General features: G+C 38.6%; 1 long non-coding RNA gene across 1 annotated transcript in view; it reads left to right on the top strand.

Annotated features, from left to right (window-relative positions):
* The first annotated feature begins 15,862 nt into the window (after positions 1 to 15,862).
* Positions 15,863 to 19,746, top strand: part of LOC140848399 (uncharacterized) — a 77,536-nt gene continuing 73,652 nt past the window's right edge. The window contains exon 1 of the long non-coding RNA XR_012129213.1: positions 15,863 to 16,261. This is a non-coding gene — a long non-coding RNA (uncharacterized lncRNA). The remainder of the gene's footprint in view (positions 16,262 to 19,746) is intronic.

The raw sequence follows: 19,746 nt of genomic DNA, 5'->3' as shown, positions 1-19,746 counted from the left end.
CCTTGTGAGGAAGAGCCTTTAAATGTCTTCCTGTATGAGGTCAAAGCTAGCCTCTAACAGGACAGGCTGGGACACCTTTCTAAGTTTCAGTTCAGGGTGTCCACAGAACCACAATCCCCAGGGATGCCCATCTAGATGCTGTCTTGCCATATTTCCCCAAACATGGCCTTGTCCCTCACATAGCAGACTCTGTCTTAGATAAACTTTCACAAGTCTTTGAAACTTCCCAGTCTTAACTATCAAATTTGTAATTTGCTCCTCACTTGTACCTACCACCCTTCTGAACAATATAAGGGACTCCTTGGAAGCTACTAGACAGGCTCTCAGGTTCTCACACTTAGTTTTGAATTGTTTAACTGCCCTACAGTGTCTCATTTCCCTTTTATTAGTTCATTGGTGAAACTTAGCAATAACCAGCTAATTCTACTTTTCTCCTATGTATGTATGTATTATCATCCTTATTATCCTTTAAATAGTCCCACTGGGAAGGGTATCCCTCAATTGGGATGTTTTTGTTGTCCTAATTTGTGACATTTTTAGTAATTTGGTTTCAACCTTGTGCCAGGGAGTAACCTTGCCTCATATACCATTTAGGATGGAGTCCTTCTCACCACCCAGCTAGGGACTGAACCATTCCCCAAATCCCATCTTACCACCTGCTTTTTTGGACCATCCAGGTACCAATTGTGTTAGGTGTGTCTTCTGGGAAGGAGATAGAAATGCATGAGTTTTATTGCTGGTAATACCTGTGAAACATAAAGGAGAAAGTAAGCAGGAAGAGGGAAAGCCTTTAGACTATGATGCAGGTCTGACCCTGTTAAGTAAGGCAGGGAAGGAAGGGGAATTGGGTTAGAAGACCATGAGATGGTAGTGCAGCTTTGATAGTCTCAGTGAGTCCGATGGAGAGCTCCAGAGCAAAAACTGCCTATCACAGGAGGCTTGTATTGGCCAAGAATAACCATACTCCAGCATCCCTGTATTTCAAAGTCACTGGCTGAGAGCTGTCTGGGGTGGACTCTCTTTGACTCAAACACAACAACCGATCTTGAAGATGCTACAGCTAGAGGTTGTCAGTGACCTGCTCCTCATTACAGGGAGATCAGAGCATTGTACTTTTGTACTTTTATAGTGCCAAATTAGATATGTGCAAGAGGCAGGCATTACTTTTTACATTTCAGACCCTTTATCTGGGTTCATTTCCCTTCTGTTTGAATAACACTCATTAAAATTTACTTAGTGAAGTTATTCTGGTTGTAAAAAAATTATAATGCTCTTTTTCTTGAGAATGTCTCCAGGTATAGGATGGTAAGTTATTTTTTCCTCTTCACTTTAAATATATCATTTCCCTGTCTTCTGCCTCCCATGATACTCTTTTAAGAACTCAACCATCATTCTAATCATCTTTATTTTGTAAACTATCTTTCATTTGTCTCTGACTACTTTTACAGTCTCTCTTTCTTCAATATTGATGATGGGTCAATGTGTGGTTTTATTTTTATTTTTATTGCTTTGGGCTTCTTGGGAGTCTTTGCTTTTTCATAGCTATAAAAATTTACCAGTCACTATCTCTTCCTTAAGCTCTCTAAGTTGTTCTGGACCTCTAATTAGATAAATGTTTGACTTTTCATTCTATTTTCCTTGCCTTCTCTTTATATATCAATCCTCCTGGGATGCATTTTGGAAATTTTCTTCAAATTATACTTTCAGTATAGGCAGAGCAAAATTAATCAGCTTTTTAATTCATACTCTAAATTTTCCATTTTATCTACTGTAATCTTTTCTACACATTTTAGCTGGTTGTATTTTAAATCTCTTGATTCTCATTCTTTAAAATCTTTTGATCCCAGCTCATTTTCAATAATCTCTTTCTCCAACATATTTGCTTTTTATTCTGATATCTGAAAATGTTTGTGGGTCTACTTTTGCCAGGTCTTTCTTACAGTATATTTTCATTATTCTGCAATTTGTGTTTTGGCTCATAGGGAGATGCTCAGTTTCCTTGGAAATTTATCTGTGGGAATTTTTGGAGGTCTTGGCTTTTGTTAAGTTCCTCAGAGAGGATTGATTATTTTCTTTTCTCAGCATCCTGAAGATATGGCTGATCCAAAACAATGGCAAATGAAATTTCTGCTTGGACTTTCCTTAGACCACACAAGTAACTTGACAATACACTTGAGGCCTAGTTATGGTTGTGTGTTCTCAGGGAAGAATTTATCTTTATATACCTTCACTTAGTAACAAGCTCGAGAAGGTATGTTTCTTTAACGTCATCTTTTTAGATTCCCTAACTCAGTGGGCCATAGGGTTTAGTTCCTCTTCCTCATATTAGCTCACAAAGCAGCAGCTCAATAATCTCCAGCATTCAGCTGAACCTGAAACTGACAGGGTAAGAGTGATTTGGTGCCTGCTTATCCAGCATTCCTGGTCTGAAATAATTTGGGGAATTTTTCATATTCCTTAATTTTGTACCAGTCTATTGGCACTTTGAAAACATATTTTTTTTAATTTCCATTTGTTCTTTTAGATAAAGGAGAGTCCATTCGTTCTTTTAGATAAAGGAGAGAGGTGTTGTGGATATTTAATCCCTATGCTTCTGGAAATACAAAAATCTGTTCTTCTTCATGGAATCCTGATTGTTTTCTCTATTCCTTACTGGAAACTAAGAGCACATATTTTGGTAGCTGGATACTTGAAGTAAAAACAATTTCAATAGAAATTTAACTTACTGTAGAAAAAAAAAAGAAATTTACGGCCAGGATTCACACCTCCCCTGATTCTAATACTGCTCCATGTACACATAACTGAGCCTACTTGCATACACGTGGGCGTGAGGATGTTTACCGCCAATAGATCTCTGCTCCGAGGGAACTGTCAGTCATGGAGTTAGAAGCCCAGGGTAGGGGTGGTGAGTAAACACACGACCCCTGGACATAATTGGTCCAGCGTCTGCCAGTCACCGTAGAGAACCTCCCACAGAGTTCCTCCTGGTGCTAGGGGTTGGGAAGTAGAGGCCCGGGAAGGGGGAGCCCAGAGAGAGCAGAGAGCAGAGCCCTCTACTAGAGACATACAGAGAGGCAGGTGGCACCAGGAGCTGGCTAGTATTGGCGAGCAGAGACTGAACCATAAGAGAGCTCAGGGGGCCAGCAGAGAAGGGTGGAGGGAGAAGCTGCAGAGCCTTGGTGCTAGCCCCATGCCGGGCAGCAGGAGGGAGCAGCGCCAGGGCCAACAGAGACCAAGACGCATTCTGTCTTTGTACTTGTACATAGGCGGGAGACTGCCCTGAGAATAAAAGTTGGTATGAGCCCCTTGTAACACTATGTTGTGGTTATTCGGTTTACCTAATTCATATTGAACTTGCTCAAAGCGGGGAACCTCCTCCACCTAGAGCAACATCCCCAAATTTTTCCATGAGGAAAGTTCGCTGCTGAGAAGGGGAAAATTAACATAGTCCAAGTAAAAGAACCTGTTTGTTATGAGAGCATCTTTATTTAAAAAGCCAATTTACTGCTTGCCTTTGTTATCTAATATAATCTTGATGTTAACAAAATATGTATCCTTTTATGATTTACCCAAACTGTTCTACTTCCAGTCTCCTTGCTTCCTTCTATTGATCTCCCATCTGCTCCATTCTATTCCCTTAGAGTTAAAATTCCAGGCTATGTTTTTAATACTCTCGTGTTAGGGCCGCATGCACATTTCAAAGTAGAAACATGCATTTCTAAGGTTCCTATTTATATTATTTTTCCTGTGAACTATGCTGGAGGACTGAAAAATTTCTACTGACCCCTTCAAGACCTTAGCCCCAGCTGTCCCTTTCCACCTCTCTTACTAAACCCAGCTGTCCCACCAATGGATACTAAACACATCCCCAATCTTGTCCTGTGTTTGACTTTTAAGAATTTGAGCAATGAAATCTGATCTTCCTTAACAGTAGTCAATAGCACCTTTAAGTGTCTGGCTTCCCCCAGAACATTCAACTTGAGCCCTCATCACAATGCAACTTTTAAAATAAATACTTGAGATAAGTGCTTTTCTTCCCCCTCCTTTCACACCCCTTTTGTTCAATAAATGCTTGTTAGTTATCAGGCAATGAGTATTGTTGGTGTTATGGTGATAGGTAAATAAATATGACCTCTGTCTTTAAGGAAGTCTTTTAAAAAACTATATAGAAAGATAAATTTTTCCCATATGATTTGACATATTCCTCAAATCCCTTGGTAACTGAAGAAATATAATCCAAGTTTGAGTAAATTTGGCCTCTTCAGGTAAGTAGGACAAAAGAATATGAGTGTGTATCTGACTCCTCTGAAAGTGGTAAGCCTGTGTGTCTGGCCAGAGGAATTCCTTCTACAACATGCAGAGACAAAGTATATTCCCACAGTCAGACATCTGATCTTCACATAAAATAGTCTTCTCTGAAGGAATCCTATCCTTTAACTCTCTTCCAAAGTGGGAAATGAGATTCAGGCAGATTTACATCTTCCAGAAAAATAAAGAAATTTGGGTATGTGAAAAATAGATGGATTCATTTACTGTGTTTAAGGAAATCTAAATATTTAAAACAGACCATTGGGGTGGCAATCAAATCACCATATCTGAATTTCCTCAAAAAGTAAGAGAGAATCTTCACTTTCACATGACTTTGACTTGTTAGAACCTGGAAGCTGAACCAATTAATATTAGTGTTATGATTATATACCTTGCAAATGTCTTTTGCTCTAAAACTCTTAACCATTTAATAGCTTAAAGAAATGGTCATTGTGTGCTCCATTGTGGCGGTCTAAAATTAAATAAGTTAGTTTTCTTCATCCAATAAGTTATATACTGTTGGAATGTTGTAGTTTAGAGTTGCTTATGTGTAATCCTCCTTTAATAACTTAATGCAGGAGAAATAGGACCCCATATCTGTACATTACATTAACTATGTACCTATATTGATGTTAGTTGTAAAGGAAAGCCTAATCTGTAACTACTGGAGTGGAATCCTGAGTATTTCCTCCTGGTGACTGTAATATTCTCACAAAGTCATCCTTGACTATGCTGGCAACCATCTCCAGTTTTGTTCTGCTAGCCTCAGTATATTTCTTTTTTACCCCTCTGTGGAACAATGAGGTAACTGGGAATAAAGACAGGGCAAGACTGGTGATAATGGCAGGATGTTATTGAGTTATTACAGTAGTGTGTAATAACTTTTTGTTAGTGGTGGTGGTGGTGGTAAAAGATGAGGGTATCTATCACTCAGAAGAGAGTGCTTGCATGTATAACCACTCTATTCCTATGACATTGGGTGTCATCCCCATTCTGTTACTGAGTGAAAGGAAAGGAGCGACGCACAGCAGCAATTCACCGGAGAATTCCGCTTTATTAGGGAAAGGTGCTGGGTTATATAGGAAGGGGCATGAATTGATTGAGATGTCACTTCTATGGGGCTGGTGGCTGTTGGCTAGGTGCTGGGATTGGGAGGGGGGCGAGAGGTGATTGGGCTTCAGGTGGCGCCGGCGGGAACCGAGGACCCCGAAGAGAAGCCGGAAGTTTGCCATCTTACTGGTGGGGGCCCTTCACTGAGAAATGTCACTGTTGCTGAGGATTGACTGAAGATACACTGTAAAATCACTATAACATAGGAGGAACTTGCTTTTGAGTAGGCATTTGCATTTCTGTTATGTGCTAGGGGGTTTGTTAAAGAAATCATATTCCAGTACAGAGCAAAATCACCAACTCCAAGGGAGAAAGTCAAGTATAGTCCTAAAGGTATGGAGAGGATATGAGAGTCTGGCAGATACTGAATCTCCCTGGAGCTAGAAGATTCAGTGGAAGTCTGGTAATATGCTTGAAAGATCAGGAGACTTAGCATAGTGTCATTTTAAAAAGAAAACCCAGTATTTCAGTGTCTACAATGAGTCAAGTACCTTACAAATGTTCTTGTTCTTGTTTAATCTTCTGCACTGCCTTTTGTTACAGATGAGGAAACTGCAATATAAAGATCAAATCCTAAGGTGACAAAAAGGACTTCTGCTTCCAGAAAGATCAAGTGGAAGTGTTGGGGGAGCCTTGTGTATCTTCTTTGGTTTTTTGTCCCCTCTGAAACAAAGAATTGAAGAACGGAGACATAGCAGTGAAGCAGAGTAAAAGTTTTATTTAAAGTTACTTAGAGAAAAAGTGCAGGCAACCTCAGAGAGAGGAGCGCACTGAAAGGTTGGGGGTGCTCCCTTTTAAGGATTTTTCAGGAATGTGACAAAGGGCTAGGAGTGTGGACTTGTTAAGTGGTATCAGTCCTCCAGGTAATTCTGGAAAATTAGCTTAACACAAAAAATTTACTGCTCTGGTTGCCTCCCAGGATAGCAGCTTATTGGTTTGGGAGCCTATCAATTAAGACTGCCTGCCCTTCCTCCAAGGTGGGCTGAGTTATTGTCTGTTTGCTAAAGAGGATGTTAAGAATCTTACTTCTTAACTTCTTGGATTTTAAAATGCAATTTTTGTCTTTAAGATGGAATCTTCCTGCCTTTATTATGCTGTTTATAGGTAGGCCTTTTAGCAGGCTAGAGTAAATCTTACAAAGGCATGATCTAACTGACACAATGAAGACATGGGCTGTGCTCAGATACTTTTCCTTTCTGGAGAATATTCGAACATTCAAGGTCAAGTTGCTCCTGGCTTTTTGAGCTATAACTGATTAACTCTGGGTCTTTTTAGTGGACTTTCCTGGCCTTATTCTCTTTCCACCCTGCTCATATCTATTTTCCTCCCTAACAGAATTACTTGTCATACCCTGCCCCTTAAAACACATGAAAAGACATTCATCATTATTAGACACCTGGGAATGCAAACTAAAACCATAGTGAGATATCACTGTACACTTAGCAGAATGGGTAAATAGTGACAGCACCAAATGCTGGTAAAAAATAGTGACAATACCATAGGCTGGTAAATATTTAGAGAAACTGGATCACTCATACTGCTAGTAAATGGTTCATACTGCTGGAGGGAATATAAATGGTACAGCCTTCTGGAAATCAGGCATTTAGAAAAAAAAAAAACTCTCCTAGCAATTGCACTCCTGGGTATTTATCCCAGAGAAATAAACATCTATGTTCACTCAGAAACCTGTATATATAGATATTTATGGCAGCTTTTTTCAGAACAACCAAAAACAGAAGATAGTCCTGATGAACTTCAGCAAGTGAATAGTTAAACAAAGTATAATATACCCATACCATGGGATACTACTCAGCAATAAAAAGGAATAAACTACTGATACATGCAACAACCTTGATGTATTTCCAGAGAATTATGCTGAGTTAAAGTCTATATATTGTCTAATAGCATTTAGAAGACATTCTTGAAATGACAAAATTATAGAGATGGAGAACAGATTAGGGAATGCCAGGGGTTAGGTGGGGTGAAAGAGGAAGAAGAATGTGGCTATAAATGGTCAATATAAGAGATTCTGTGGTCATGGACATGTTCTATATCTTGACTTTATGAATATCAATATCCTAGTTGTAATAGGCTGAATTGTATTCCTTAAAATTCATATGTTGAAGTCCTAACCCCCAGCACCTCAGCCTGCAACCATATTGGGAGATTGAGTGTTTAAAGAAGTACCTAGTTAAAATGAGGCCCTTAGGGTGGCCATAATCCATTATGACTGGTTTCCTTATAAGAAGAGGAAATTGGTCACTGACACATACAGAGGGAAGGTCCTGTGAAGACACAGGGAGAAGACAGATATTTATAAGCCAAGAGAAACTAACCTTGCCAGCAGCTAAAATTGTTCAGCTCACCTTTACTTCAGCTTCTGAGGTCAAGAAGCCTCAGAAGAAATCAACTGTGCTAATAACTTGATCTCAGACTTCTAGCCTCCAGAACTGAGGAGATAAATTTCTATTGCTGAAGCCATACAATCTGTAATACTTTGTTATGGCAGCCCTAGCAAACTAGTATACTACTTATGTATTATACTAAAGTTTTACAGGATGTTATCTTTCTGGGAAACTGGTTAAAGGGTACATGGGATCTCTTTGTATTATTTCTTATAACTGCATGTTAATCTATAATTATCCCAAAATAAAAAGTAAAAAAAAAAGTGGTTCTGAGGTTCAAATGAAGGACTCTCCATTACTAAAGCTTGTTCTCAAAACTGACCCAAACTTTTGACTCAGTCACTTGGCAGAGGACAATCATCAAATCTGAGGTTGAGTCAAAAATCCAAATTAAGAATACAGACTGAAGTGATTGGCATGGATGCTGACCTAGAGTCTTAGTAGTAATAGGTCAAAATAAAGCATTTTGCTGTGGGTTTTTCTGATTTTCTTAATTGTGGGTCAATACTCATGACTACTTTCTTTTTCAGAGAAATGATCCAGTCTCACAGACCCACAGTTCAGAGTAGAGAGTGACCTTGAGTTCTATTGTTTGCATATATAAGTAAAAACACATCACCAAATCTTAAAGTACTTGATGCCACACAGTGCTATGTGATTTTCCAGAAATCATACTGCATGATTTTGAATGCAACTGTATCATAGTGACTAGGAAGGTATTGCTTTTAAATAGGTATTTTTGGTACCACATAGACATAGACCCTAAATGCAAGCCAGCTATGTTGGGTCCTCAACTGAAAAACAGTAATCTGAATTAAAAACCTGTAGTCTGTTTCAATGCTTAAAAAAATAAAAATCCAAAAGAAAAAAAAATCCCTTTGTTGAATGCAAGATGCTTCTGTGTGTTTCTCATGTGGTAAGGGATTTTCATAAAGAACTTTCAGAGGTAATTTTGACTTGGTGAGTGTTTTGTTTTATATGCTGACTTTAGAAATTAACCTCCTCCTAAAATCCAATCCCACTTTGCTATTTTGACACTTCTTTTGTATGAAAGTATTCATTAACATTTCACATAATTGCCCTGTTTCCAGAGCAAGTATGTAATTTCCTACAGAGTGAAGACTTCATAATGCATATCCAATAAAGTCCATCCTGTCTGCCAGTAGCTGATGCCTTAGTTTTACCATGAGCTTGAAAGAGATTTTTCTGCTGTGAATCCTGTCCTTTTACATCCTGTGGATCTTGTTGGCCATCTACACCCACAAAAGGTGACCATCAGGAGAGGCCATCTGTAATGTCTACTATTCTCCAGTCATTGTTCTTCCCTAAAAAACTCCTAGCTTTTTTTCTGAATACGTACTGCTAGTGATGATAGCCAAGCCAACATACAGGATTTTAAACAAGATAAATTAGAGGACTTTCATAACTTCATTTTTACTAAGTCAGTCATGCAAGTATGAATCTAATTTTGATAATAATATTGGAGAGTAGGGAAAGCCATGATAATGTATAAAGGATAACTCACATTCTAGTGAAATGTGAAGTCAAAGGATACTTTTGAAAGAAAGGTATTTTTCCTTCTGACTAACAAGTAAATTGCACAGAGCTTCAAGAAGAATTTGTATTAAATCAAGTATACATTTTTTTCCTGAGCAATTCATAGCAATTATGGAAACAGATTTCACTTTATTATTTTTTAACTGAAATACTACTATTTTTTATGTTCAAGTTACAATTTAAATGTTCTTTAATAATTTTGTTAAGTTATTAATCACATAGATAATTCTCATGTTCAGCCCATAGGATAATAACTGATAACTTTTTATAAGTGTCTCTATTTTAGGTTTTGAGAGAAATGGATTCCTTGGCTACTTGATATAGATTGTATATATGTTCTTGAGGAGAGCCATGAAAGAAACTCAATCGGTTGTTCCACAGTGACGGATGGTTCAGCCAAATATATCTAAGATCCAGAAGCTAGGTCTTACTTTCTTTTCTTCATGTTTATAACTTAACAGACTGCATCTCAATCTTTAGTGACAAGCAATCATAGCAATGTTTACATGCAGGCTGCTTGATTTCTGATGTCTGTCAAATATTATAAAATAGTCTTTGTTGGCTCTTAAATCAGAAGCATTGTGGCCAACTGATCCGATAGTCTGCATAAGCAGAATTGTTCCTTTTGTACTGTTATTTATACTTAGATTTGTCCTTTCCAAATCAAGAATAGTTTGACATTTCAGCAGTTTTTCTTGAACCTGTGCTAGTACATGATACTGATAGCAATATGGTACTTCATCCAAGAGATTTCATTTACATTTTGTACCAGAAGCAAGCAAATACGAATAATTATATTCCATATTTATAAAATCCGTGATGGTCAAACCTCCATTAATACATATATGCATATATTATTACAATTGGTAAATATTTATATCATAACTACTATAAACCTAGAACTTTAAGGACATCATTCTGTTTTCTCTATTTAGTAATATTGCTTAAAATAACTATCAATTATGTCTAAAATCAGAAGCCATAAGAATAAAAATTTTACTCTTATTAGAAAATGGAGGATGTAAAGGATCCATCCAGGAAGCTTTATAGACACAGAACCCTTATAAACTGACCCTAGAAATGTCATTGTGTAAAGAAAATGATCTCCAGATCTTCTAAGTCATCTGTAGAAGCCCAATTTATGTATTTCTCTTTGCATTTATATATGCATCATTTTTCTTTAAAAATTGCAATCTTAAGAGTACCCATAATTTCTCACTATTAAGCAACTAATGTGTGCAAGGCTCTACAGAACTTAAAAAGGTTATATTTAGTATTAAAATATTAAATCTTGAAGAGAGAACCAAGATGGCGGCGTGAGTAGAGCAGTGGAAATCTCCTCCCAAAACCATATATATTTTTGAAAATACAACAAATACGACTAATCCTAAAAGAGAGACCAGAAGACACAGGACAAGAGCCAGACTACATCCACACCCGTGAGAACCCAGTGCCTGGCGAAAGGGGTAAGATACAAGCCACGGCCTGGCGGGACCTGAGGCCCCTCACCCCAGCTCCCGGCGGGAGGAGAGAAGTCAGAGCGGGGAGGGAGAGGGAGCCCAGGACTGCTAAACACCCAGCCCTAGCCATCTGCACCAGAGCGCAGACACACAGTGCATGCATGGGGTGCTGGAAACCAGGGAAACAGGACTGTAAGACCTGTGAGTGGGTCCCCGCAGCCAGTGCCCCTGGGACAAAGAAAAGTGAGTGCTTTTTGAAAGTCTTAAAGGGACAGGGACCTCACAGGTGGACAGGAGCATCCCGGGACACTTAGCCTAGCAGCTGGGAATCCCGGGAAACACTGGGCGCCCGATACCTGCAACACAGCTTGAAGGACCCTCACTGCAATAAACAGCCTCCCGCCTGTTCCCCCTCTGACACAGATCCGCCATACTGAAGCAGCAGCCTGAGGCAGGCCACGCCCACAACAACTGCAGAACTAAACTCCATAGCCGCTGGGCAGGAATCAGAAGCCCTGTCTGTGTGCAGCTGCCCAGCACGAGCCACTAGAGGCTGCTGTTCTCCCAGGAGAGGAAGGCCACAAACTGGCAAGAAGGGACATTCTCTTACCCAACACATGCACCAGCTCCCCACAAATATATCTATCGCCATGAAAAGGCAGAAGAAATTTATACAGACCAAGATCACAGAGGCAAACCCTGAGAAGGAGATAGACCTAACCAGTCATCCTGAAAAAGAATTAAAAATAAAGCTCATAACCATTCTGATGGAGCTGCAGAGAAATATGCAAGAGCTAAGGGATGATGTCCGGAAGGACATTACAGAAATGAAACAATCTTTGGAAGGATTTATAAACAGAATGGATAAGATGCAAGAGGCCATTGATGGAATAGAAACCAGACAACAGGAACACATAGAAGCTGATGCAGAGAGAGATAAAAGGATCTTCAGAAATGAAATAATATTAAGAGAACTGTGTGACCAATCCAAAAGGAACAATATCCACATTATAGGGGTACCAGAATAAGAAGAGAGAGAAAAAGGGATAGAAAGTGTCTTTGAAGAAATAATTGCTGAAAACTTCCCCAAACTGGGGGAGGAAATAATTATTGATCAGACCATGGAAGTGTACAGAACTCCCAACAGAAAGTACCCAAGGAGGACAACACCAAGACACATAATAATTAAAATGGCAAAGATCAAGGACAAGGAAGGAGTTTTAAAGGCAGCTAGAGAGAGGAAAAAGGTCACCTACAAAAGCAAACCCATCAGGCTATCATCAGACTTCTCAACAGAAACCTTACAGGCCAGAAGAGAATGGCATGATATATTTAATGCAATGAAAGAGAAGGGCCTTGAACCAAGAATACTGTATCCAGCACGACTATCATTTAAATATGAAGGAGGGATTAAACAATTCCCAGACAAGCAAAAGCTGAGGGAATTTGCCTCCCACAAACCACCTCTACAGGGTATTTTAGAGGGACTGCTCTAGATGGGAGCACTCCTAAGGCTAAATAGATGTCACCAGAGAAAATAAAATCACAGCAAAGAAAGCAGACCAACCAAATACTAATTAAAGGCAAAAAATAAAATCAACTACCCACAAAAGCAGTTAAAGGAAGCACAAAAGAGCACAGAATAAAACAACCAACATCTAAAGAATGGAGGAGGAGGAATAAGAAGGGAGAAAAATAAAGAATGACCAGACAGTGTTTAAAATAACTCAATAAGTGAGTTAAGTTAGACAGTAAGATCCTAAAGAAGCTAACCTTGAACCTTTGGTAACCACGAATCTAAAGCATGCAATGGCAGTAAGTACATATCTTTCAATAATCACCCTAAAGGTAAATGGACTGAATGCACCAATCAAAAGACACAGAATAACAGAATGGATAAAAAAGCAAGACCTATCTCTATGCTTCTTACAAGAGACTCACCTCAAACCCAAAGACTATAGAAGCAAAGAAAGACTGAAGGAACAAAACAACAGCAGAATCATAGAACCTAAGAATGAACTAACAGTTACCAAAGGGAAAGGAACTGGGGAGAAAGGGAGGGAAGGAAGGGATAAGGATGGCGAAAAAGAAAGGGGGCATTACAATTAGCATGTATAATGTGGGGGGACATGGGGAGGGCTGTGCGACCCAGAGAAAACTAGCGATTCTACAGCATCTTACTATGCTGATGGACAGTGACTGTAATGGGAATTGTGGAGGGAACTTGGTGAAGGGGGGACCCTAGTAAACATAATATTCTTCGTGTAACTGTAGATTAATGACAAAAAATAAATTAATTTAAAAAAATATTAAATCTTATAGCCATATTTGTGTGTGATTTTAAGTGAAAAATAAGATGAGTATTGAATTTTAGGTCTGGCGATTAATAGGGTATTAAGAATGAACCAGAAAATCTAAAGGATGTATTTGCAGCTTGTTGTAACTTTGTTTCCTCCAAGAAGCAGAGCCTGAGGTTGTTTTGGGGAAGTGAATCCAGAGAATCGGGAACAGAAGTATGAAATAAGGAAAGAGGGAGAGCTAACTGAAGGGTGTGTGGTTGAGCTGGCTCTCCCTTTGGGCAACTGAGGCCACTGGAACATGTTAATTTTCTCTCCTTCAGGATTCTCACTAGGAAGCAGAGAATCCCTGGGACAAGCAAGACAGACACACAGTGTAGCTGAGATGAGGTGCCATCAAGAACACCTGCGCATGGTTAACACTTGACCTAGCAATGGCCAAAGCCAAAAGATGGGCAGATGGGATATGAAAGGGGCATGGTGCGTGTCTAATGTGATGCCCATCTTTGACACTTATTCATTAGGTACATCACTTGTTCACTCTTAGCACTTGTTTCCTCCTCCTAAAAGAGGCAGGGGGTAACCTACCCTGTCTATGTCCCAGAGTGATCATAAGGATTTGTAAAAACCCTTGGAAGCCATTTGAAATATAACTCACTACAAAACTGACTATAGCTAAGGCTATTCTAGACATGTAGAAATAGAGAGAAAACAGTACTAAGAGGATGTCACAGAAAGAATCTAGAAGGCCCTGAGAAGCCCATGCATATGACATGGCAGGTCTAAAGCAACCATGGACCAGAAAGGGAAGAAATGCACAAATGATGACATCTTGGAAAATAGATGTGTGAATTTAACAGACCAAATTATCTTCTAATGGGCATATTAGGAAATTGTTTTTTGTCAGAAAAAATATTGATCACACTGACTTACCAAATGTCTAATATATGAAGACTGTAATACCCATTCTGCTTCTCAGAGCAATTTTAAGATTCTGTGTTTCAGTCATGAAACCCCTCAGATTTAGAGCTCAAATTCATTTCCTTCTGCTGTGTTTTGACAATTCAAAGACTCCAGTTGGATTATTAATTTCAGCCCTCTATGATCTCTGACGATTCAGCCAGTAGCTACTCTCCCATCCTCAAGTTATATGGCAGTTACACTTTTATTTCTTCAGAACCTTTGAAAATTAGGAAGTGCTAAATGCCAGTGTTGTTTTAAATTCTCCTGTGAGCCTTAGTGTAGGTGCATATGCATGATAGATACAAAGCTAACAATATTCCCTATGCCATCTCTCCTCCCAGCAACTTGAAGACATTATAGAGGAACTCTGCAGAGGGGTGTCCAAACTGATTCTTGAGTGGTAACAAGTCTCAAAGCCTAACAGCTGAACCTCTCTGCAAGCACTGGCCCCCTGGCCTTCCCTAATCTAGAGTCCTCATGGCTCAATCTGCTTGCTTTCAGGTCCTCCTTCCTGAAGAGGTAGTGACAAATATATCACAAGGGAAAGGTACAGAACCTAAAACTTTTGATCTAGACTTCAGTCGTATTACACATGTTGTAATAACTTTCTCTGTGATTTAAACCTCAAAACAGCCTTATCTCCCAGCCATTGATTTTCTTAAAAACTCTGTTGCTATTTTTATTTCAGTTTGAACAATCTCTGCATAATAAATATCTTTGTGTGTATATGGTATTTCATTGTGAAACTTTAAAAATGTTCAACGTATATCTGTTCTTCTATTGTGAGACTGTGAAAGTCTGTTCTCCTTATGTGTGTGCTTTAGGATAGTAGCAATTTTCTAAAACTAACATTAGAGTGGCTGTGATATACCAGGAACTATGTGGCCCTGGGGATTCAGAGGTGAAAGCTGAGATTGCATGAATCTTTAAAGGAAGTCCTAGTTTGATCTTACTTCATATTGGATCTCATTAAATAATGATTAAAATTGGTGTGTATGACTTTGAGGATTCTGGGAGGGGGGCAGAGACCTCCAACTCAGCTTCCAGTGGATGATTAAAATCTTACCAAAGAGAACTTCTGAGAAGAAGGAGAGCAAGAAAGAGATGAAAAAAGAGAGGGGAGAAGTCACCAAATGCACCCTGTCCTCTCCTGCAAGTCTCTCCATGTGGCAGGAGGATAAAATTGATGTGGGGAGTAATGCATGAAGGCTGGAAGGCAAGTCAGGGCCACGTGATCAAGGGCTTTGGGTGTCCTGCTAAGGCTTTGATCCAAACAGAAGAGTCCTATTGAGGAGAACATTGTCTTCATGAAATATCTTTTTGTTTACTTTGTAGCTTTTGTTTCATACACTGCATAGGCAAATTGACCACCTACTAAATGCTAGTATGTGCTAAGCACAATGCTAGTTGTGAGGATATAAGGATGGGCAAAGCATAGTTCCAAGTACCTACCACACATGTGGCAAAGAGAGAGAGGGAGAGAGTAGGAAACACCTAATAATTATAGTAACAGTGCATGCTGTGGTAACAGAAAGCAGAGGTACTGCTAGGCTCTCCCCCACAGAGTTCAGGGAAGTCTTTACAAAGAAGGCTGAAACTGACCTTCTTAAGCGTGGGTGTTGTAGCAACCAGACCCGCAATGAGAATTGCAGGTGCAGATGAACTACGACTTGGCTTAGGGTTGTGGTTCGTTTCCATGGAACTGTCAGCACCCACTGCAACTGGCAGCATACTTTTTTTTACCACTCGGCAGCAAACTAAACAGAGTTTGGAGGTCACAGAGCAGTCCCACAGCATGAAGTTGCCTAAATTATGCTGCTGATGGTGAAGGCTGGCACATACAGAATGAAAACCAGAGTGCACTACTTACATAGGTCAAAGTTTAGCTGCTCCATTATATTGTCTGTGATTGGGCATTCTGCTCTGGACTTTGGAGAGCTATACTGACCCTGATCTGGGTGGAGTTCCTTTTGAAAGAAGGAGTCCTGTGCAACATCATTGGTTGCCTTGATCTGCTATGAAATGATTTCTCAAACATACCTTAGACTTCAGTCTCTGACACACAGTACAGTCCTCATCCCTTTCCTCTCACACTGGAATTCAACCTCTGTTCTTATGGACTGCTTAGCATTCAGATGAACAGCACAGATACCTGAGAAAGGTAGGAATTTCTAAATTGTTTATACCTAGAATTTAAAATTGGGCATGAATTAATAAACAATGTGTGGTTTTACTTTATGCTTAGTTTTTCTGTTAGGAAAACATGTGGCTTGTTATTTAAACTGATTTCATGCAAATATCTATAGTATCTGTGTACACAATGAATGCTTAATAAAATGTTGTCTAGAAACATCATGCTGAAATATTTCAAATAAAAGAACTTAACCAAAAATGATAAATGATAAAATTGAGAAAGATGAAAGTACTAATGTTTTGAGAAGACAGTGAAAGAAGAATGAGAAATTTCTGTTTTGAAATTTATGTCTGAGGGTATATTCTTACTCATAATTATTCACCCAGGTATACTACAGAGGCTTGTTAGCTGCTCCAAATATATACTTGCCCGGCTCTGTGAGGAAAAAAGGACCCTTGTAGTAGTTTTCTAGCAGAATCGAGAGATTTTTGAATTCTAAAATAACAAATGAAGTCTGCTGGGTATTTACACTGTCTCAAGGAGAGTCATTAAGTTAATCTAATTTTTTAATGTTTAAGAAAGGATTCAACAAGTGAGATTTAATTCTCATTAGTTTCATTATATTAGGGACTTCGGACATTAGAAAAAAAATTAAAATATAATTTAGGTTTTTTGTGTTACTGGTACCTGACAAAGTGAACTTGAGTTTTCCCGATTGACCAGAAACTTGGACGAAATCATTTCTGTCCAGAATAATAAGGTGGTGTCATCTCCCACATTTATAAGCATATTTTAATTAAAATATATAATAAAGTATAGTGGTCAGCATCATAGTCTCTAGGGTCAAATAATCCTTGGTGTGAATACCAGCTCCCCCATTAAGTGTTTGTATATTTTTCTCTGAACCTTGTTTCCTAATCTGTAAAATAGGGTAGAAAGGATGTCCTAGGTTTGTTGTGGAGATTCAGTGAAATGTATTAAAGTGCTTAGCAAGGCACCTGGTATATAGAAAGTGTTCAATAATTATTGAGTATTATTATTTCAGAATATAGATGTGAAAGACAAATGATTTCCTAATGATGTCATAAAATGATGTTATGATACCTTGTCATAATATTGAGTGTCCTGAAAGTTTGGTGGATATTAAAGAAAACTACAGTCTGTGTGTGAATGCTCTGCCCAGTTTCAGTGTGGGGCCAACAGCATGCTCTATCAGTTGGCCTGTGCTGATATTGGGGAAGGGACCAATTCCTGGATTTAGTTTTCCTCCAGATGCTTAGAGGAGACCACAGTTGTATGAATATTTTAATCAATAACCAGGGGTCCTGGCAGTCCTTCCTGTGGTTGGTAACCACATAAAGGTGTTAAAGGTGTTTTGTCCCCTGCATCTGTCCATTAGCTGGAAATTCCCAGAGCTTTGCCTAGGAGTGGAAACTTTGTCTAACCTAGCATCCTCTTTTTTGAGGCTTTGAAGTAATCTCTGTAATGACTCCCAAATCCAGAAGTGCAGACTTTTCCCCCATCTGATGGCAAAGAATATTTCATCTCTAAAAGGCTCCCCAGCAGCTGCCCAAGGGCCACCGAAGAGCACACTTACTTTCTGACTTATTTTAATTTCTTGGAAGACCAAATTGCTTACTCAGGAAAAAAAAAAACCGTTTTTTTTTTTAACTTCTCCCAGAGACTGGCTCTTGTGTATATACTCTCTAGGGGCTCTGACCTGACTCCCCTAGAAAAATAACTAGGGTGCAAGTTCATTCCATGTGTCATTCTACAATCCCTGCTGTTCTGATTTTCTTTAACTTTGGGCTCTCCTTTCCAGTAAAATACTATCTTCCTAACCAGAGCGCACTTTTCAATGGTGTGTGCTTGTGGTATTTATGTATTAAAAATCCTTCTAATTTAGCTCAAACTGAAGTTCTCATACATATTTAAGGGCATCTTTTACTCCAAGATCTTTAAAAATATGTGTAATTCTTTCTTTTGAGATAGATCTTAACCTTGAAGGCTTTCTTTTCTCTGGATGTTCATTTCTGGCAGGTCTCTATGATAATATCTTCTGCTGCATCCCTCTCTGTTGAAGAATAGGATGCAGCTTATCATCTTTCCAGTTTCAAAATTTTTCTCTGTAAAAACCATTAAATATCTTTAAAACTATTAAACTGTAAACACTAATAAATGTCTCATTAGAGGCTTGCTTTTAAATTCCAAGTAATGGGGGTTGTTCTTCCTTTGCTCTGGATCTTGGAATCCTATAGTCTTTCATTGTACATCATTCCTTCTTCTCAACCATTTACAGTTCAGACTACTAATCCCCAACCAAAAAGATACTAAGATGCAAATTGGGGATGCACAAATGATGTTTTCAGCGTTATTACTTAAAAAAATTTTTTTGAAGTATAGTTGACATAATATATAATGTAACACAATATAACATATAAATGTATATATTATATATGATATAATTAGTTTCAGGTATACAGCACAGTGATTTGACACCATATTATGAAATGCTCACCACAATTAAGTGTAGTTACCATCTGTCACTACACAAGTTATTACAATATTATTGACTATATTCCCTGTGCTGTACTTTTCATCACCATGACTTATTTATTTTACTAGCAGTGTGTACCTCTTGATCCCCTCCACCTATGTTGCCTGTCTCCCTTCCCTCTTCCCCTCTGGCAACCACCAGTTTGTTGTCTGTATTTATGAGTCTCTTTCTGGGGTTTTGTTTTTTGCTTGTTCATTTGTTTGTAGATCCCACATGTAAGTGAAATCATGTGGTATTTGTCTTTCCCTGTCTTAGTTCACTTAGCACAATACTCTATAGATCAATCCATGTTGTTGCAAGTAGCAAGATTTTATTAATTTTTTTATGGACAATAATATTCCATTGTGTATATGTACCACATCTTCTTTATCCCTTTATCTACTGATGGACCCTTTAGGTTGCTTCCATATCTTGGCTATTGTAAATAATACTGCAGGAAACATAGGGACATAGATCTTTTCACATTGGTGTTTTTGTTTTCTTCAGGTAAATACCCAGGAAGATGCAAATCAAAATCACAATGAGATATTACCTCCCACCAGTCAGAATGGCTGGTATCTGACAGCTTTATTTCTCTAGTACTTTCTGTTTCAGATGGGATATCTTCTCCAGGACCACCAGGTTCTGTCCTATATATCATCTTTGACAAATGGGGTCCTTTTTATCTAATCTCACTTAGATTAGAGGCATTGCAAAGAACACCTTGTGAAGAGAGCAACTTTCTTGCCTTCTCTTTTTGTTGTGTCCTCTATCTGCCCTAGCTGTAATCACTAGAATATCCTGACCAGCACACAAAATCAATGTTACTAAGACTGCCTTTGGTAATATTCCTATTTTTAGGATGATAGGATTTAACATAATTTCAAATTAGGGAATGAAATATTTCTTCTTTGGATAATACCCCTGTCTTATACAAATTTCAGTACTTCATTGAGCATTCTTTTCCAAGTTACAT

Source organism: Manis javanica, chromosome 3 (assembly GCF_040802235.1).
Source record: "Manis javanica isolate MJ-LG chromosome 3, MJ_LKY, whole genome shotgun sequence".
Classification (NCBI taxonomy): domain Eukaryota; kingdom Metazoa; phylum Chordata; class Mammalia; order Pholidota; family Manidae; genus Manis; species Manis javanica.
Note: the sequence above shows the minus strand (reverse complement) of the source record. Positions and strands in the feature narration are given on the sequence as shown.